The 18,862-nt window shown below is 34.8% G+C and overlaps 1 protein-coding gene across 1 annotated transcript in view; it reads left to right on the top strand.

Moving 5' to 3' along the window:
• The window catches only part of CTNNA3 (catenin alpha 3), a 1,724,101-nt gene that overhangs the window by 1,233,842 nt on the left and 471,397 nt on the right, over positions 1 to 18,862 (top strand). The gene's annotated exons all lie outside the window — the stretch shown is intronic.

The following is an 18,862-nucleotide window of genomic DNA, read 5'->3' as shown; positions in this document are numbered from 1 at the left end:
CTTTTTATTTAAACAACATAAAAACACTGTGTGTTTGTTTCACATTTTTACCTGTTTACCTCATTACTATCAGCAATTTTTGCTGTCATTTTACCTTTCTTCCTCTTTTTATTAACATTGATTTCATTATAGTACCTCCACTAGCTTTCCCTACTGTGATCTTTATTATATGAATGTGTGTGCCATGTGCTACTGTCTTTCATCATGTTTGAATCTTGGCAAAATTTTCTTTTAACTGCAGTACTTTGTAGATAGACTGTACTGGTCCCATGGAATTATTGTAATTGTTGGACATGACTGCTATCCATGCCAATTTGTACTTTGTAAGTTTCTGTATGATACAAAACTTGTTTCTGAGCACAGAAGTAGGAAAAAAAGAACTAAGTTTTTCTTATGTTTAAATAGAAAGTTTTAAAATTTCTATACCTCTCTTTTCCTTTATCCAATCTAAGCTTAACTAAGATGTCCACACACAAATAACATGGATGGTACTTTGCACATTGTAAACAGGCACCTAAAAACAATTAAATTGTGCAAAGAAAAAAAAAAAAAAACCTGCAATGCGGGAGACCAGAATTTGATCCCTGGGTCAGGAAGATCCCCTGAAGAAGGAAATGGCACCCCACTCCAGTACTCTTGCCTGGAAAACCCCATGGAGGGAGGAGCCTGGTAGGCTACAATCCAGGGAGTCCCAAAGAGTTGGACACTACTAAGAGACTTCACTTTGGACTTTCAACAATAAATGAGTACCTAATTAAATAGTATTTATGAATTGGTTATGTAACATAAAATTCTCCCAATAAAACATCTTTTGAATAATTTTTCATTTTTTATATGTGTATCATGCTAGCAATGAATAGAACAGAATATCAGCTACTTGTCTTCAGACTCTCACGGTTGGAGATATTAGAGACTGCTGATCATGTACATGTCATTTCTGTAGGAAAATTGCTACACCTCTACCCTCACAGTCATCAAGGAACATGTAAATACACAATGAACTTAAAAAAGACCCAGACATACTCATTTGATCACTCTGATCTCAGTGGAACAATCCATGGTATCAATATATAATGCAATGATATACGAACCAAAAGAAGTGCACCATAGGGAGAAAGGAAATGGTCTAATCACTCTTACTCATGTCTGACACTAATCACATTTCTTGTAGTTATTTGTTTGCATGCTTATTTATGTCATTAGACTGTGAATTCTTTTGAAGCAGAGACAGTAGCTTATTTATCTTGTCATCTCCTTTATCTGGCAAAATATCTAGTCGTAGAAACTCTAAATAATCATTGTATAAAGGAGTTTTTAAAATACCTGCCTACAATTATTACTGGTTTTCAGGCAGAAAGAGAGCAAAAGTAATCCTGGAAAAAATAATGGTGTTAAGGTTTATTGGGGGCATCAGGTGTATATTTGACCTCAGCAATATATATTAACAGTTGGTGGTATGCTGAGTTATCTAAATTTTACCTATTGAAGTCTGCTCTTTAATAACATCATTAATTAAAAAGAGAGCATGATTTAAAATGATAATCATTAAAATGATGGCATATATTGTGACATATAGTATTATTTTACAAAAAATAAATGCTTTACAAAAAATAAAAATTATCCATAATGCAGCTACCTATTAAAAGCTACTGTTAGGAGCTTGAAAATGTCTTTCCAGATTTTTTTCTGGAAAAGTGTGTAATGATACACTATATTATAAACAAATATATGAACATTTTATAAAAATACTATTTAAATAGATATAAAGCCTGATTTTTTTCACTAAAATTAGCACATAAGCATCCTTTTATGCAATTTTATAAACTTCATAAATTTTTAAAACATTTCAACAAATGTTCACCAATGTTTAGTGTACATTATAAAATAAACTCATTGACATTTATTTCGATCATTAACTGTAGTTTAAATTTTATTCTGATATAAATTCATAAATCTACATATGTACAGGAGGGCATTTTGGTTTACTAGAAAAGGAATTTCTTTGAAAGTAATAATTTTGGGACTGTCATTTTCTGACCTCACTCTACCAATCCATTGCATATATCAAAGAGTAAATTTATTTCTCTAAAATGTTTAATAGCTATTCCAGTGATTTGTTGTTTGCCATTGCTAAACTGCTCATAAATATTTCTATATCTGTCACAGAAAAGAATTTTAAAGGGCTTTTTTACCTTTTAATTAGTTAGGTTTTCCATAGCATCTCCATAAACTGGGTTTATTTACGAGGTGTTAATACATGTCATCAACTTTAGATATCACTATCATGTGGATACCCAACTTATAATTAAGGTGAAAACCTTATAATCATTCTGTTGAAATTTTAATTCATCTAGTTTCACTTAGAGATCTCAATGCTTTTAAAATTAAGTTCTGTAAATTACATTGCTAATTATTTTTTTCCAAATTACATCTTACCTATTAGGAGAAAAAAAGAAAAACCAAACAAACAAACTAGATCTAACCAAAAGAGATTTTTAGTATTCTTTTAATATCTGAATAAATCATTATTTATTCAATAAGATTTTGGATTCAGTTTATTTTTCAGTTAAATTAGAAAATCAAATTACAGCATATAAATGCATAATACAACAAGAAAAAGAGAACTCTTTAGAGACAAATTATTGACACTGTTGACATTGGGAAAGAGTACAGAGGATAAAGGCAGGTTAGAGTTGAATCCATTACAGAATTTTCTAGATTGCATTGTAAGAACTAAATGAAGAAATTCCATGGAGCAGTAAATAATAAACACAGACTCTTTTTTATAAATAAGTTCATTTGGGAATACGTGTAACTATATGGCTGATTCATGTCAATGTATGACAAAACCCACTGAAATGTTGTAAAGTGATTGGCCTCCAACTAATAAAATAATATTAAAAAAAAAAAAATAAATAAATAAATAAATAAATAAATAAGTTCATTTGTATCATTTTTTAAAGATTTTGCATTTAAATGCTATCATATGATATTTCTCTTTCTCTGACTTAATTGTACTCAGTGTGATAATCTCAAAATCCATGTATGTTGCTGCAAATTGCATTATTTCATTCTTTATAATAGCTGAATAATATTCCATTGTGTATATGTACCACATCTTCTTTATTGATTTCTCTGTTGGTGAACATTTAGGTTACTTCTATGTCTTGGCTGTTGTAAATAGCACTGCAATGAAGATTGGAGTGTATGCATCCTTTTGGATTATGTTCTTCACTGGATATATACCCAGGAATGAGATTGCAGGATCAGACTTAGTAAAAGAACTTATGTTCACAAAAAGGGGTGAAATGTTGGGGAAGGGATAGTCAGAGAGTTTGAGATTGACATGTACACACTGCTATTTTTTTAAATTTTACTTATTTATTTATTATTTTTGACTGTACTGGATCTTCCTTGCTGCGCAGGCTGTCTCTAGTTGCAGCAAGCAGGGGCTCTTCTCTAATTTCAGTGTGTGGGCTTCTCATTGCAGTGGCTTCTGCTGCAAAGCAGAGGCTCTAGGACACACGGGCTTCAGTAGTTGTGACACATGGGCTCAGTAGTTGTGGATCCTGGGATCCTAGGTTCAGTAGTTCTGGCGCATGAATTTATTTGCATGTGGGATCTTCCCAGACCAGAGATCAAAACCGTGCTTTCTGCATTGGTAGGTGGATTCTTTATCACCGAGCCACCAGGGAAGCCCTGTACTGCTATTTTGAAAATGCATAAGTGACAGGACCTACTACTGTATAGCACAGGAAATTCTGCTCAATACTCTGTAACAACCCACTTGGGAAAAGAATTTGAAAAAGAGTAGATATGTGTATATGTATAACTGAATCACTATACTGTATACTTGAAACTAACATAACATTGTTAATCAACTGTTCAGTTCAGTTCAGTTCAGTCACTCAGTCATGTCCGACTCTTTGCGACCCCATGAATCGCAGTACGCCAGGCCTCCCTGTCCATCACAAACTTCCGGAGTTTACTCAAACTCATGCCCATCGAGTTGGTGATGCCATCCAGCCATCTCATCCTCTGTCGTCCCCTTCTGCTCCTGCCCCCAATCCCTCCCAGCATCAGGGTCTTTTCCAATGAGTCAACTCTTTGCTTGAGGTGGCCAAAGTATTGGAGTTTCAGCTTCAGCATCAGTCCTTCCAGTGAACACCCAGGACTGATCTCCTTCAGGATGGACTGGTTGGATCTTCTTGCAGTCCAAGGGACTCTCAAGAGTCTTCTCCAACACCACAGTTCAAAACCATCAATTTTTCGGCGCTCAGCTTTCTTCACAGTCCAATTCTCACATCCATACATGACCACTGGAAAAATCATAACCTTGACCAGATGAACCTTTGTTGGCAAAGTAATGTCTCTGCTTTTTAATATGCTATCTAGGTTGGTCATAACTTGCCCAATCAACTGTACTCCAATGCAAAATTTTAAAAAAAGTTTAAAAAAATAGACACAGACACTTTAGAAATCTGAGTTGATATGAAGTATATCTCATTCCCTGGAAGATAGTACCTATATATTATAAGCAGTATGTTTCAGGTGCTCAGTCACTCAGCCGTGTCTGACTCTTTGTGACCCAAAGGACTGTAGCTGACCAGGCTCCTTTGCCCATAGAATTTTCTAGGTGAGAAAACTGGAGTGGGTTGCCAATTCCTATTCCAGGGGATTTTCCCAACTCAGGGATTAAACTCACATCTCTTGTGTCTTGTCTGCTGCATTGGCAGGCGAATTTTTACTACTAGCACCACTTGGGAAGCATATGTTTTACCCTTCACTTTTTATCAGTCCTTATAATGTACTGTACAATTACTTGTAGTTTTGTAGTGATTTCAATATTGTTTAAAAAAAATGCTGATCCAGAATATTTTGTGAATAACACCAATTTGGGGATTGGAAATCACACTTTGTGTTTGCTTCTAACCTCGTGGTCTTATCCACATGTATCGCAAATTCCATATTTTAATAAGTTCCATGAAACAGTTATTAATGACTGAGAAAGAGAATTTATTTCATGAAGTCTACTTTGTAAATTTTTGTGCATCTGAGAGCCAAATATAAGAGAAATATAAAGTTCAACCAAAGAACATTGTGACTGAGTTTAAAATAAATGTTCTGATTAGGAAAATGAACTTCCCTAAGGTGTGTATCCAATTATAGTCTTGTCCTTTTTAATTGTTACCCTCGTTTTCTTCTTTTTAATTATTACCCCCTTCTTTTCTTTTTAATATGTGAAATGTTTTTAGAAAGTGATCGAAGCAGTCAAATTACATACTTAATATTCTGGAAAAATAAGGAAAGAAAGAAATACATATTATTTACATTTATTTTTCCAGGTTACAGACCACTCATTTGTTAATCAGTTTTTCTGTATATTTGCCATTTTATGTACTTTATTCTTTGAGTTTCTATCCTACTATATGTTTCATATACCTCAAGGAAGTCATTAAAAATAGTTCAGGATTTCTTCTCTCTGTGCCCAAAATTAAAAACTTCACAGTTAGACACCCAAGTTGTTCTGCATTTTGAACTATAAGCAAGGAATAGCACCCAAATGAGTACTGACTGTTTTCCTTACAAGAGTCTCCAGCAACAAAGACATCCAACTCTAGCATCCATTGTGCAGAAACTGAATGGTTTTATTGCATAATATGGGAGAATTGCTCACTGCTGTCTGTTCCTGCTGACAGTCCTGATGTTCAGTCTGGTAATATCCTCAAAGCTAATTTTTTTTTTTTTAACTCAGTACTTCGATATTAGATGTTAATGTGTTCCTGGTCTATGGGAGGAGAAGCAATGAGACAATTAAGCAAGAATTCAGTCCAGGGGGAGTCAGTGCAAGAAAGTAAGGATTGAATGAGAAAACCTATGGTTTGGTTTACTTTTTCTGTCTGTTTTGTTAAGATAAATGAAGCATAAAATGCAATAACCTGGACTTTTGCTTTGACATCAGAATAGCCAAAAGGCTGAGGCATTAAACTGCATTTGCTAATTTCTTCTTCTATGGCTATCTTCTCCGTTCATGTCTCTAGAATGCTTCAGTTTCCCTCTTCATGGAATTCTCCAGGCAAGAGTACTAGAGCGGGTACTCTTCTCCAGGGGATCTTGCCAACCCAGGGATCAAACCTGAGTATCCCACATTGCAGGCAGATTCTTTACCATCTGAGCCAATAGGGAAGCTAATGTCTCTATACAGATCCCAAATATTGACATTAGTAGAGCACTGGCCATGTGAGCTTTATAGAATTAAAAGTATCCCTCTAAATATGCTTAGATTATATTTCATTCCCAATTAGAATTAATGTGAAAACTTATTAATGCATTCAGTTATATAATAGTATAACAAACTTTTACAACAGTTTTATAAAATTTTTGAAAATATTTTAAGTCTACAATTTCTCCTTCCCATTGTACATTTAAGTTAGCTGAATAATATAATTATAGAATTATTGTATTTTAAAGTCAGATGAGACCCTAGCATTTCTAGGACCTTAGTAAGTGAGACAAACTTGATTTTGAGTTATGGCTCAATTAATGTAACTATGAATTCTGGAAAGATGCATTTCTGCTCAAAGACTTGATTTCTTCATCTTTAAAACTGATAGGTAAGGTGCTACAGCTACTTTGGAAGGCAGTTTGGCAGTTTCTAAGAAAGCTAAAAGCATACTCAACATATGATCTAGAAATCACACTCCTTGGTAATTACCAAAATGAAATGAAAACTTACATCCATACAAAAACATGCACACAGATGTTTATAGCAGCCTTTTTTCATAATTGCTAAAACCTGGATGCAATCAAAATGTCCTTCAGTAGGTGAATGAATAAATAAACTGTGGCATATCCCAGCAAAGGAATATTATCCAGTTTTAAAAAGAAATGAGCCAGCAGGCCATGGAGGAAATTGTGTATGTTGCTAAATGAAAGAAGCCAATCTGAGAAAGATACATACTGCATGATTCCAATTATGTGACATTCTGAAGAGGCAAAACTATGGAGACAGTAAAAAGATCAGTGAATGCCAGGGGTTGGGGGGATAAGTGAATGGTTAGAGTAATTCTTAGGGCACTGCAGCTGTTCTGCATGATACTATGATGGATGATGGTGGATATATGTCATTATACATTTGTTCAGATCCAAGGACTGTAAAATAACAAGAGTGAACTCTAATGTATTAAACTATGAACATTGGGTGATAATGATGTGTCAGTGTAGATTCATGGACTATAAAAAATATACTACTCTGGTTGAGTATGTTGATATTGGGGAGACTGTGGATACAGGGTAAGTCGGAACTTTCATACTTCCTACTCAATGTTACTATGAATGTAAAACTTCCCTTAAAGATAAGGTTTATTAATTTAAAAAAATGTAAATAAGAGACCTATTCCTTAGGATTGTTATAAGAATTTGATGAAATAATGTGCATGTGTTCCTTAACATGTACACATTATGGAAAACAGGCTTTCCAGAATTATTTGTTAAAAAGCAAATTGGTGATCAGAGATGTTACTGTGTAAAAGCTAAGAGAGTTAGGGAAAGGATCAAATTTTTTTCTTGGTTGTATTCTTGGAAAGTTGACGAATGTTCAAAACTACTGCTACGTTAATTGTAGATATTTGTAAATTATGAATGATATTGAGTATGTAAGATTGAACATTAATAGTTTTCTTCCAGTTTAGAAACCGAACACAGTGCTTTTTAAAGGTCTAAAGTGGACTTGGCACTGAATACTGAATGTCTGAAGAATCTCCTTTGTTGTTAGAATTGTTGACCCAATATTTATTTATTAACTACATTATATAGTTTACATTAGGGTTCACTCTGTGTTATAAATTTTATGAATTTTATAAATGTAATGATGACATGTATCCATCATGACAGTATCATACAGACTAGTTTAACTATGCTGAAAATCCCCTGTGTTACATCTATTCATTCCTCTCTTTTTACCAATAAAACCCTGGCAATCACTGAATTTTTTTTTTTACTGTCCATAGTTTTAACCTTTTCCAATATGTCATATAGCTGAAATACTACAGTATGTAACCTTTTCGTATTGACTTAATTCATTATTAATATGTAGTTAAATTTCCCCCATGTCTTTTTGTAGCTTTATATTAAATAGCTGATTTGTTTTCATTGCTGTTTCATATTCCATTGTATCAATGTATAACAGTTTCCTTATCCATTCTACTGTTGACAGAGAATGGTTGCTTGCAAGTTTTGGTAATTATAAGCCAAACTTCAATAAATATTCATGTGAAGGTTTTGTGTAGATGTAAGCTTTCAACTCATTTGAGTAAATACCAAGGAACACAACTGCTAGATCATATGTTAAGAGCTTGTTAGGTTTTATTAAAAAAGAAAAAATGCCAAATTGGCTTTCAAAGTGGCCATACAGTTTTGCATTTCCAACAGCAATGAATTAGAGTTCCTGTTGCTCCAAAATCTCTCAGTACTTGGTATCTCAGGGTTCTGAATTTTGGTCATTCTAATAGTTGTACAGTTTTAATTGCATATCTCACTGTTTTAATTGCAGTTCCCTGCTGATATGTAATGTTAAGCCTATTTCATAAGCTTATTTTTCATCTGTATGTTTTCTTTAGGTGTCTGGTCGTATGTTATTCTAACATTTTTAGATATTTTTGTTTTATTTTTATTGTTGAATTTTAAGAATTCTTTATAGATTTAGAATACCAGTCCTTTGGCAGATGTATTTTGCATTTTTTCCCCCCTAATCTGTGGCTTGCCTTTTCATTCACTTAACAGTGCCTTTCACAGAGCAGATGTTTCAAATTTTTGTTAAGTCCACTTTGTTAATTTTTCTTTCTTTCTTTTCTTTTTTTTTTTTAACTTTTGGTGTAATATTTAAAAAGTCATTTCTAAATTCAAAGTTAACCTAAATTTTCTCCTAGGAGTTTTAAAGTTTTGCATCTTACATGTAGATTTATGATTCCACATTTAATTTATCATTCACATTTTTCCCCTGGATAGAAAAACTACTTGAAAAATTAGTAGCTACCAAGACAAAATACACAATGTATATTTTTTCAAAATCGAAAGCAAGATTTTTACAGATTTAAAGTGTTATAAGTTTATTATTGGGAGACACAATAATGCTTGTTTAAAGAGAATTGAATAAAGAAGGAATGGCTAAATAAAATATCTTAGAGAAAGACTGGCTAATGGTCTGACAGAGTAGTAAAAATGTAAGCTTTAGGGTATTGTTTTCCATAAAAATTATTCCCATCTCTGTCAAACATTTATTTGCATTCCTATGGGCCAAGAATTACTGGCTTTGCTATCTCTTTTAAACAAATTTAGCATCTACAGAATTGTAAAATTTCCTAACCAATAGTAAATAATGGGTGGGAGAAAGATACACACCGATGGAGAATTAGATATCTGCCAGGTACGCTTGGCTCACAATGTCTGAGGACAAGCAGTAGTACCTTTTGCCTGTTTTTAAGCTTTTAACTAGTCTTTACTTCACAAAGAAAACTGTTATCACAGCCTACTTAAGACTTGTGAAAAGAAGTATGAAAGCTTCAGTGACTTTCTGTGTTTGTTTTATTTCTATAGAATTATATCTGCATAAATTCTTCAGAATTCCTTTAAGTATAGTTTGGTAAAGAACTAGTTTGGGAATAACAATCTTTATGTTCCTTTTGATTGTTGTCAGAAGTGTGTCAAGTAAGTTGAGCTGGTTCAGGTCCAATGAAGAATAAATGGCTTATAGTGAAATTGAGCAGACTTTAAAATTTAACAAACTGATAAAGATTAACAAAACTTGATGATAAAATGATAAGATGAAAGGATAATTTTGACTATTATCTTTGGGGAAGAATAAAAGGTGATGAAAGAAAGTAATTCTTAACAGTATTTTATAATAACTATGAATTGAGTAAAATTTTTAAAAATTGTAAATCAGTATATTCTAAACCTGCAACTTATATAATATTTTACATCAAATATACTTAAATTAAAATTTTTAAAAAATTAGAAAGTAATTCTTCCTGGTTACTAGATTGTAAACCTTTTACAGATAGGGAGTTGCCTATTTATCTTTTATATAATCTACATTTTCTAACACATCATAATAATTAATCTCAGGAAAGGAGATAGAGGAAGGTTTTAAGGATGTAGAAGAGGGATGCAAAATTTCAAAAGGTTTTACATTTAGCTACATACATGTTCTTTATTCTCAAAATAGCACTTGCCTAAATCTTTATGTAGGATATTAGTTAATTTGGAGAACAATTTTCAAGATCAAATCTTACTAAAAAGATATTTTGACCACCTTTAGGTAGATACACAAACAGCAATTTAACATATGCAAGTGTTTTCCGTTGGCTTTTTAGCTTCATGTGTTTTGTTAAAAGAGAAAATAAAATTATTGTGTAGTTGCCTATGTAACGAATTTTAAATTTACAGGTATAAATCCAAGTGTGCAAAAATGGAAACTTATTTTCTTGTAATTAAAATTAGTTAAATCTCTGAGCTCATGTACAATGAACTGCTAATCTTTATCTTGCCAATAATAGAATTCTAACCTCTTTTGGCTTAAAACACAGTCTCTTTAGAATAAAAGTTTTCTCTTTATTAAAATATTCTTTTCTCTCTTCTTTTCTTCTCAGAATTTTGTTTTACATATTCATTTATCAGGGGAAGAAACAGTTGGTGGTATATTATTCCCCATTCAATGGATTATAGCAAAGACACTCTACCTCTTTAGGTTTTGCCATTGATCTATTCAAACCCCAGCTTTGGGAATTAAAAGAAAGCAACTTTTGGCCCATTTTTTGATTGGGTCATTTATTTTTCTGGAATTGAGCTTCAGGAGTTGCTTGTATATTTTTGAGATTAATCCTTTGTCTGTTTCTTCATTTGCTATTATTTTCTCCCAATCTGAGGGCTGTCTTTTCACCTCATTATAGTTTCCTTTGTAGTGCAGAAGCTTTTAAGTTTCATTAGGTCCCATTTGTTTAGTTTTGCTTTTATTTCCAATATTCTGGGAGGTGGGTCATAGAGGATCCTGCTGAGATTTATGTCGGAGAGTGTTTTGCCTATGTTCTCCTCTAGGAGTTTTATAGTTTCTGGTCTTACATTTAGATCTTTAATCCATTTTGAGTTTATTTTTGTGTATGGTGTTAGAAAGTGTTCTAGTTTCATTCTTTTACAAGTGGTTGACCAGTTTTCCCAGCACCACTTGTTAAAGAGGTTGTCTTTTTTTCCATTGTATATCCTTGCCTCCTTTGTCAAAGATAAGGTGTCCATAGGTTTGTGGGTTTATCTCTGGGCTTTCTATTCTGTTCCATTGATCTATATTTCTGTCTTTGTGCCAGTACCATCTGTCTTGATGACTGTGGCTTTGTAGTAGAGTCTGAAGTCAGGCAGGTTGATTCCTGGGCCAAAGAACTAAACAGACATTTCTCCAAAGAAGACATACAGATGGCTAACAAACACATGAAAAGATGCTCAACATCACTCATTATCAGAGAAATGCAAATCAAAACCACAATGAGGTACCATTACACGCCAGTCAGGATGGCTGCTATCCAAAAGTCTACAAGCAATAAATGCTGGAGAGGGTGTGGAGAAAAGGGAACCCTCTTACACTGTTGGTGGGAATGCAAACTAGTACAGCCACTATGGAGAACAGTGTGGCGATTCCTTAAAATACTGGAAATAGAACTGCCATATGACCCAGCAATACCACTTCTGGGCATACACACCGAGGAAACCAGATCTGAAAGAGACACGTGCACCCCAATGTTCATTGCAGCACTGTATGTAATAGCCAAGACATGGAAGCAGCCTAGATGCCCATCAGCAGATGAATGGATAAAGAAGCTGTGGTACATATACATCATGGAATATTACTCAGCCGTTAAACAGAATTCATTTGAATTAGTTCTAATGAGATGGATGAAACTGGAGCCCATTATACAGAGTGAAGTAAGCCAGAAAGATAAAGAACATTACAGCATACTAACACATATATATGGAATTTAGAAAGATGGTAACGATAACCCTATATGCAAAACAGAAAAAGAGACACAGATGTACAGATCAGACTTTTGGACTCTGTGGGAGAAAGTGAGGGTGGGATATTTCGAGAGAACAGCATGTATATTCTCTATAGTGAAACAGATCATCAACCCAGGTGGGATGCATGAGTCAAGTGCTCGGGCCTGGTGCACTGGGAGGACCCAGAGGAGTCGGGTGGAGAGGGAGGTGGGAGGGGGGATCGGGATGGGGAATACGTGTAATGCTATGGCTGATTCATGTCAATGTATGACAAAACCCACTGAAATGTTGTGAAGTAATTAGCCTCCAACTAATAAAATAAAATTAAAAAAAAAAAAAGAAAGCAACTTTTACCTCTCAATGGACATGAGTTTGAGCAAGCTCTGTGAGGTGGTGAAGGACAGGCAAACTGGGTGTGCTGCAGTCCATGGGGTTGTAAAGAGTCAGACACGACTGAGCAACTGAACAACAACCCTTCAACTAAGTATGGCTTTTGCAAATGAAATGTGCTTCCACTTTAGGTCTGTTCTTTGGACTATGAATTTATACAATTCTGCTTTAGAGGTTAAAAGTCAATAAATTAACTTCTCACTGGATTTTGTTTGTTTCTACTCTCCCTGAGGCAAGTTCTATCTTTGTAGAAAAATGAAGAATTAAAAATCATAGAAAGCATTTATATGTATTTCAAAATTTTATTGTGGCTATACTTGCTGCAGTGACTAGAGATGGAATCACCCAGAGAAATCTGCAACAAATGAAATAACTTGTCATCTAATATCAGTTCTTTTATTACCCTGTTTATTACTGTTTTCCAGCAAAACAGAAATCACCCTTTGCATCTCAGAATAGCTCTAAAATGAGCAATAGAAATTGTTAGTAGTTCAGCAATTCTATGCTCTTAAAATTATGTGCTTCAGGATTTTCAGTAATACTAAGACATTTCATCACTCACCCCAAATCAAATGTTAAGCTGACACCCTGAAGCGATTAAGACATATCTTCAACCAATCCTTCAAAATGTATAATACAGTTGACCTTTGAAAAACATGGGTTTGAACTGCACAGGTCCACTTACACAAGGATAATTTTCAATAGTAAATATCACAGTACTACACCGTCTGGGGTTTGTCGAATCTGCAGAGGAACCGGGGATAAGGAGACTCGGCTACAAGTTATATACAAGTTAACCCCAAAATTGTTCAAGGGTCAACAGTTGTGAATATACTTGTTTTATAATAACATTTTCTTTCTTTTAAACCTCATTGTAAAAATTACATAATTGTTGAGTTCAGGTACGCCTGTAATTGAGAAAAAAGTAAATTTGGAAGTGGAATTCCTAATGATTTTCATATGTCTAAAGAGCTTCCCTGGTGGTTTAGTGGTAAAGTATCCGCCTGCTAATGTAGGAGATGTACATTGGATCCCTGGGAGGTGAAGGTCCCCTGAAGAAAGAAATGGCAGGCCACTCCAATATTCTTGCCTGGAAAATCCCATGGACAGAGGAGCCTGGAGGGCTTCAGTCCATGGGGTCACAAAAGTCGGACATGGCTTATGACTAAACAACAACAACAAAAGCATACTTGAAAAGTAACAGTTTCTTAATGTGTCATTAAAGGGTGCATCTGTGGATTTCTTAAAAACTGGTAATTATTATTCCTTCTACATTTATACTTGTACTTCAGTTCCAGGGGAAACATGATGGTGATGATACACATGTGCTTTCTGTTGAGATGGGACTGTGCCTGGATTTATTATAGGCCTTAATGACACATTCATAACTGAATGCTACAAATTAGGTTAAAACTCCAGTGAATTTATAATGAAGGTTTTCAGTACTTAATCTTTTTTATTCAAATGAACTTACTGCCCTTAACATAAAGGCCTTAACATAAAAGCATAAACTCATTCCAACAGCAAAGACTTAAGACATATCAGTAGAAAGTTTTTCACAGAGTATTTGGTGTTTTATTTCCTTGCTAGAGATGTGGGGTTATAAAGCTAGACCTAAAACATTCAGCTATCATGAAGGCCTTTTTAATTACTTAAATTCACCTGAAATATGACTAGTAAAGAAATGATTATTTTTAAGAAATTAGCTTAATGTTTAGTTATTGTGTATGTGGGAGGTGCCCATTATTTTTTTTTCTTTTTCTGGCACTCTATGTTTAGCATTTCATGCAAATAATTGTTGCTGGCATTTTGTGAAACGTTCAGCATAATAAAGTGTAAAGTGTCACAATAATGGAAATCTTGCAAAAACCTTTCTTAATGTTTCTGTGCTATATTTAATATTAGTAATTCAAAAGATCATTTAGTCATCATCTCCAATGTTCTCAATATAACTGCTTCAGAGAAACTCTGTTACATGCCTCTTGTTATTTATTTCCCTTATTTTACATTTATATTTTCATGTAAGGTTTTTATTTTCATATCTGACTCTATCTCTATAATTCTTCACCATAATTAACATCACGGCTTTTGACTGTGTTGCTCAATCTAAAGCAATAACCACACAAACTTCTATAAGGCCAAGAAGAAAAGAATCAGAAAAATTCTTACTATATTTTTTATTATCTGCTTAAAGTAATAAAATAATTTGTAAGTATATATTGCCTTGGTTTATAGAAAAAGTGAACATTCAATCATTGTTAGTTAATATCCTTTGTGCATTTTTCCTGTGCAAAATCATAGAAAAAAATAGTTCATGACAGCTATGATTTCACCTTTAATTAAACAGAAATTACTGAGTTTATTAGATCATTAATCTTCTAAGAATGAGCAGTGTTTTTTCTTTCCTAAATATCTTTTCACTTTCATAGAACTGAGCAAAAACAGCTCTGCAATCTAAAATTAAGCAACCATAGTGAATACAGATTAAACATTTATTGAGTACATATATGTTGTTTGCTTTTTATTTTTTTAAATCTTACCAGCATACTTGAAAAGTAACAGTTTCTTAATGTGTCATTAAAGGGTGCATCTGTGGATTTCTTAAAAACTGGTAATTATTATTCCTTCTACATTTATACTTGTACTTCAGTTCCAGGGGAAACATGATGGTGATGATACACATGTGCTTTCTGTTGAGATGGGACTGTGCCTGGATTTATTATAGGCCTTAATGACACATTCATAACTGAATGCTACAAATTAGGTTAAAACTCCAGTGAATTTATAATGAAGGTTTTCAGTACTTAATCTTTTTTATTCAAATGAACTTACTGCCCTTAATATTGGTTAAATTGACTAAATTTAAGGCTACAGAAATGTGTCTAACAATGTTTATAACCCATAATTTAGGATTTAGACAAAATAATTTACTATCCCCAGGTGCATCTTATAAGAAGAATTCATTCATTCATTCAATAGACATTATCCTGACAGATGCCCAGTACTGTGCCAAGGGCTAGATACCTCAAGGAATAAGATACATTTCCTGCACTTGTATTTATTTGCCAGTCTACTGGAGAAATAGTTTCATTTGTACATCATTAAAACACAGAAAGAAGCTCTAATGAAAACATGTAAACTATTTTATGTGAAACCCAAACATCATGGCACTGAATTTGCCTGTCCTGAGGCAGGGCATTTAACTAGTGTTTTGAAAGAATATTATGAGCAAGCAGGCCAGAGGGGATTGGCAATTGTGATATTATGGTTTGGAATAAGAAGTACATATCAGTCAGTCTCTCCCATCAGGAAGCTTCCATAAGCCTATTATCTTTCTCCATCAGAGGGTAGGCATACTGAAAACCACAATCACAGAAAACTAACCAATCTGATCACATGGATCACAGCCTTGTCTAACTCAATGAAACTATGAGTCATGCTGTGTAGGGCCACCCAAGACAGCCTGGTCATGGTGGAGAGTTCTGACAAAACGTGGTCCCCTGGAGAAGGGATTGGCACACCACTTCAGTATTCTTGCCTTGGGAATCCCATGAACAATAGGAAAGAGCAAAAGGACAGGACACTGAAAGATGAACTCCCCAGGTCAGTAGGTGCCCAATATGCTGCTGGAGATCAGTGGAGAAATAACTCCAGAAAGAATGAAGGGATGGAGCCAAAGCGGAAAAAAAAAAAAAAAAAAAAAAAGACCCAGCTATGGATGTGACTGGTGATGGAAGTAAAGTCCAATGCTGTAAAAGGCAATATTGCATAGGAACATGGAACGTTAGATCCATGAATCAAGGCAAATTGGAAGAGGTCAAACAGGAGATGGCAAGAATGAACATTAACATGTTAGGAATCAGCTAACTAAAATGGACTGGAATGGGTGAATTTAACTTACATGATCATTATATCTACTACTGTGGACAAGATGTTAAACCAATGAAGAAGAAATGGAATAGCCATCATAGTCAACAAGAGTCTGAAATGCAGTACTTGGATGCAATCTCAAAAATTACAGAATGACCTCTGTTCATTTCCAATGCAAGTCATTCAATATCACAGTAACCCAAGTCTATGCCCTGACCAATAATGCTGAAAACCTGAAGTTGAATGGTTCTATGAAGACCTACAAGATCTTCTAGAACTAACACCCAAAAAAGATGTCCTCTTCATTATAGGGGACTGAAACGCAAAAGTAGGAAGTCAATAAACACCTGGAGTAATGGGCAAATTTCCCCTTGGAGTACAGAATGAAGCAGGGCCAAGGCTAATAGAGCTGTGCCAAGAGAATGCACTGGTCATAGCAAACACCCCCTTCCAACAACACAAGAGAAGACTCTACACATGGGCATCACCAGATGGTCAACACTGAAATCAGATTGATTATATTCTTTGCAGCCAAAGATGGAGAAGCTCTATACAATCAGCAAAAACAAGATTGGGAGCTGACTGTGGCTCAGATCATGAACTCCTTATTGCCAAAGTCAGACCTAAATTGAGGAAAGTAGGGAAAACCAATAGGCCATTCAAGGAAAAGAAATGTAAAGAGGCAAGTGGCTGTCTGAGGAGGCTTTGCAAATAACTATGAAAAGAAGAGAAGCAAAAGGCAAAGAAGAAAAGGAAAGATATACCCATTTGAATGCAGAGTTCCAAAGAATAGCAACAAGAGATAAGAAAGCTTTCCTCAGTGATCAATGCAAAGAAATAGAGGAAAACAATAGAATGGGAAATACTAGAGATCTCTTCAAGATTTAGAGATAACAAGGGAAATTTTTATGCAGAGATGGGCACAATAAAGGACAGAAATGATATGGACCGAACAGAAGCAAAAGTTGTTAGGAACAGGTGGAAAAAATACACAGAAGAACTATACAGAAAACATCTTCATGACCCAGATAATCATGATGGTGTGATCACTCACCTAGAGACAGACATCCTGGAATGCAAAATCAAGTGTGCCTCAGGAAGCATCACTAGGAACAAGGCTAGTGGAGATGATGGAATTCCAGTTGAGCTATTTCAAATCCTAAAAGATGATGTTGTTAAAGTGCTGTACTCAATATGCCAGCAAATCTAGAAATCTCAGCAGTGGCCACAGGACTGGAAAAGTTAAATTTTCATTTCAATCCCAAAGAAAGGGAATACCAAAGATGCTCAAACTACTGCACAATTGCATGCATCTCACACACTAGTAAAGTAATTTCTCCAAACCAGGCTTCAACAGTATGTGAACTGTGAACTTCCAGATGTTCAAACTGCATTGTGTAAAGGCAGAGGGACCAGAGATCAAATTGCCAACATCCTCTGGATCATCGAAAAATCAAGAGAGTTCCAGAAAAACATCTGTTTCTGCTTTATTGACTATGCCAAAGCCTTTGACTGTGTGGATCACAACATTCTGTGGAAAATCCTTTAAGAGATGGGAATACCAGACCACCTACCTTCCTCCTAGAAATTTGTATCCAGGTCAAGAAGCAACAGAACTGGACATGGAACAACAGACTGGTCAAATCGGGAATGGAGTACATCAAGGCTGTATATTGTCACCCTGCTTATTTAACTTATATGAAGAGAACATCATGTGAAATGCAAGGCTGGATGAAGCGCAAGCTGAAATCAAGATTGCTGGGAGAAATATTAATAACTTCAGATATGCAGATGACACCACCCTTATGGCAGAAAGTGAAGAACTAAATAGCCTCTTGATAAAAGTTAAAGAATAGAGTGAAAAAGTTGACTGAAAACTCAACATTCAGAAAACTAAGATCATGGCATCTGGTCCCATCACTTCACAGCAAATAGATGGGGAAACAGTGACTTTACTGTTTGGGGCTCCAAAATCACTGCAGATGGTGACTGCAGCCATGAAATAAAGGATCTCACTCCTTTAAGAAAAGTTATGACCAACCTAGACAGCATATTAAAAAGCAGAGACATTACTTTGCCAACAAAGTTCCATTTAGTCAAAGCTATGATTTTTTCCAGTAGTCAAGTATGGATGTGAGAGTGAACTGTATAAAAACCTGAGCACCAGAGAATTGATGCTTTTGATGCTGGTGAAGACTCTTTAGAGTCCTTTGAACAGCAAGGTGGTCCAACCAGTCCATCCTAAAGGAAATAAATCCTGAATATTCATTGGAAGGACTGATGCTGGATCTGAAACTCCAATATTTTGGCCACCTGATGTGAAGAACCAACTCATTGGGAAAGACCCTGATTCTGGGAAAGATTGAAGTCAGGAGGAAAAGGGGACAACAGAGGATGAGATGGTTGGATGGCATCACCGACTCAATATATATGAGTTTGAGTAAACTCTGGGAGTTGGTGATGAACAGGGAGGCCGGGCCTACTGTAGTCCATGGGGTCACAAAGATTTGGACAGGACTGAGAGACTGAACTGACTGATTTGATATTTTCCTATTTCTGG

Source organism: Muntiacus reevesi, chromosome 2 (genome assembly GCF_963930625.1).
Source record: "Muntiacus reevesi chromosome 2, mMunRee1.1, whole genome shotgun sequence".
Classification (NCBI taxonomy): Eukaryota; Metazoa; Chordata; class Mammalia; order Artiodactyla; family Cervidae; genus Muntiacus; species Muntiacus reevesi.
This window is presented reverse-complemented; position numbering and strand designations above follow the sequence as displayed.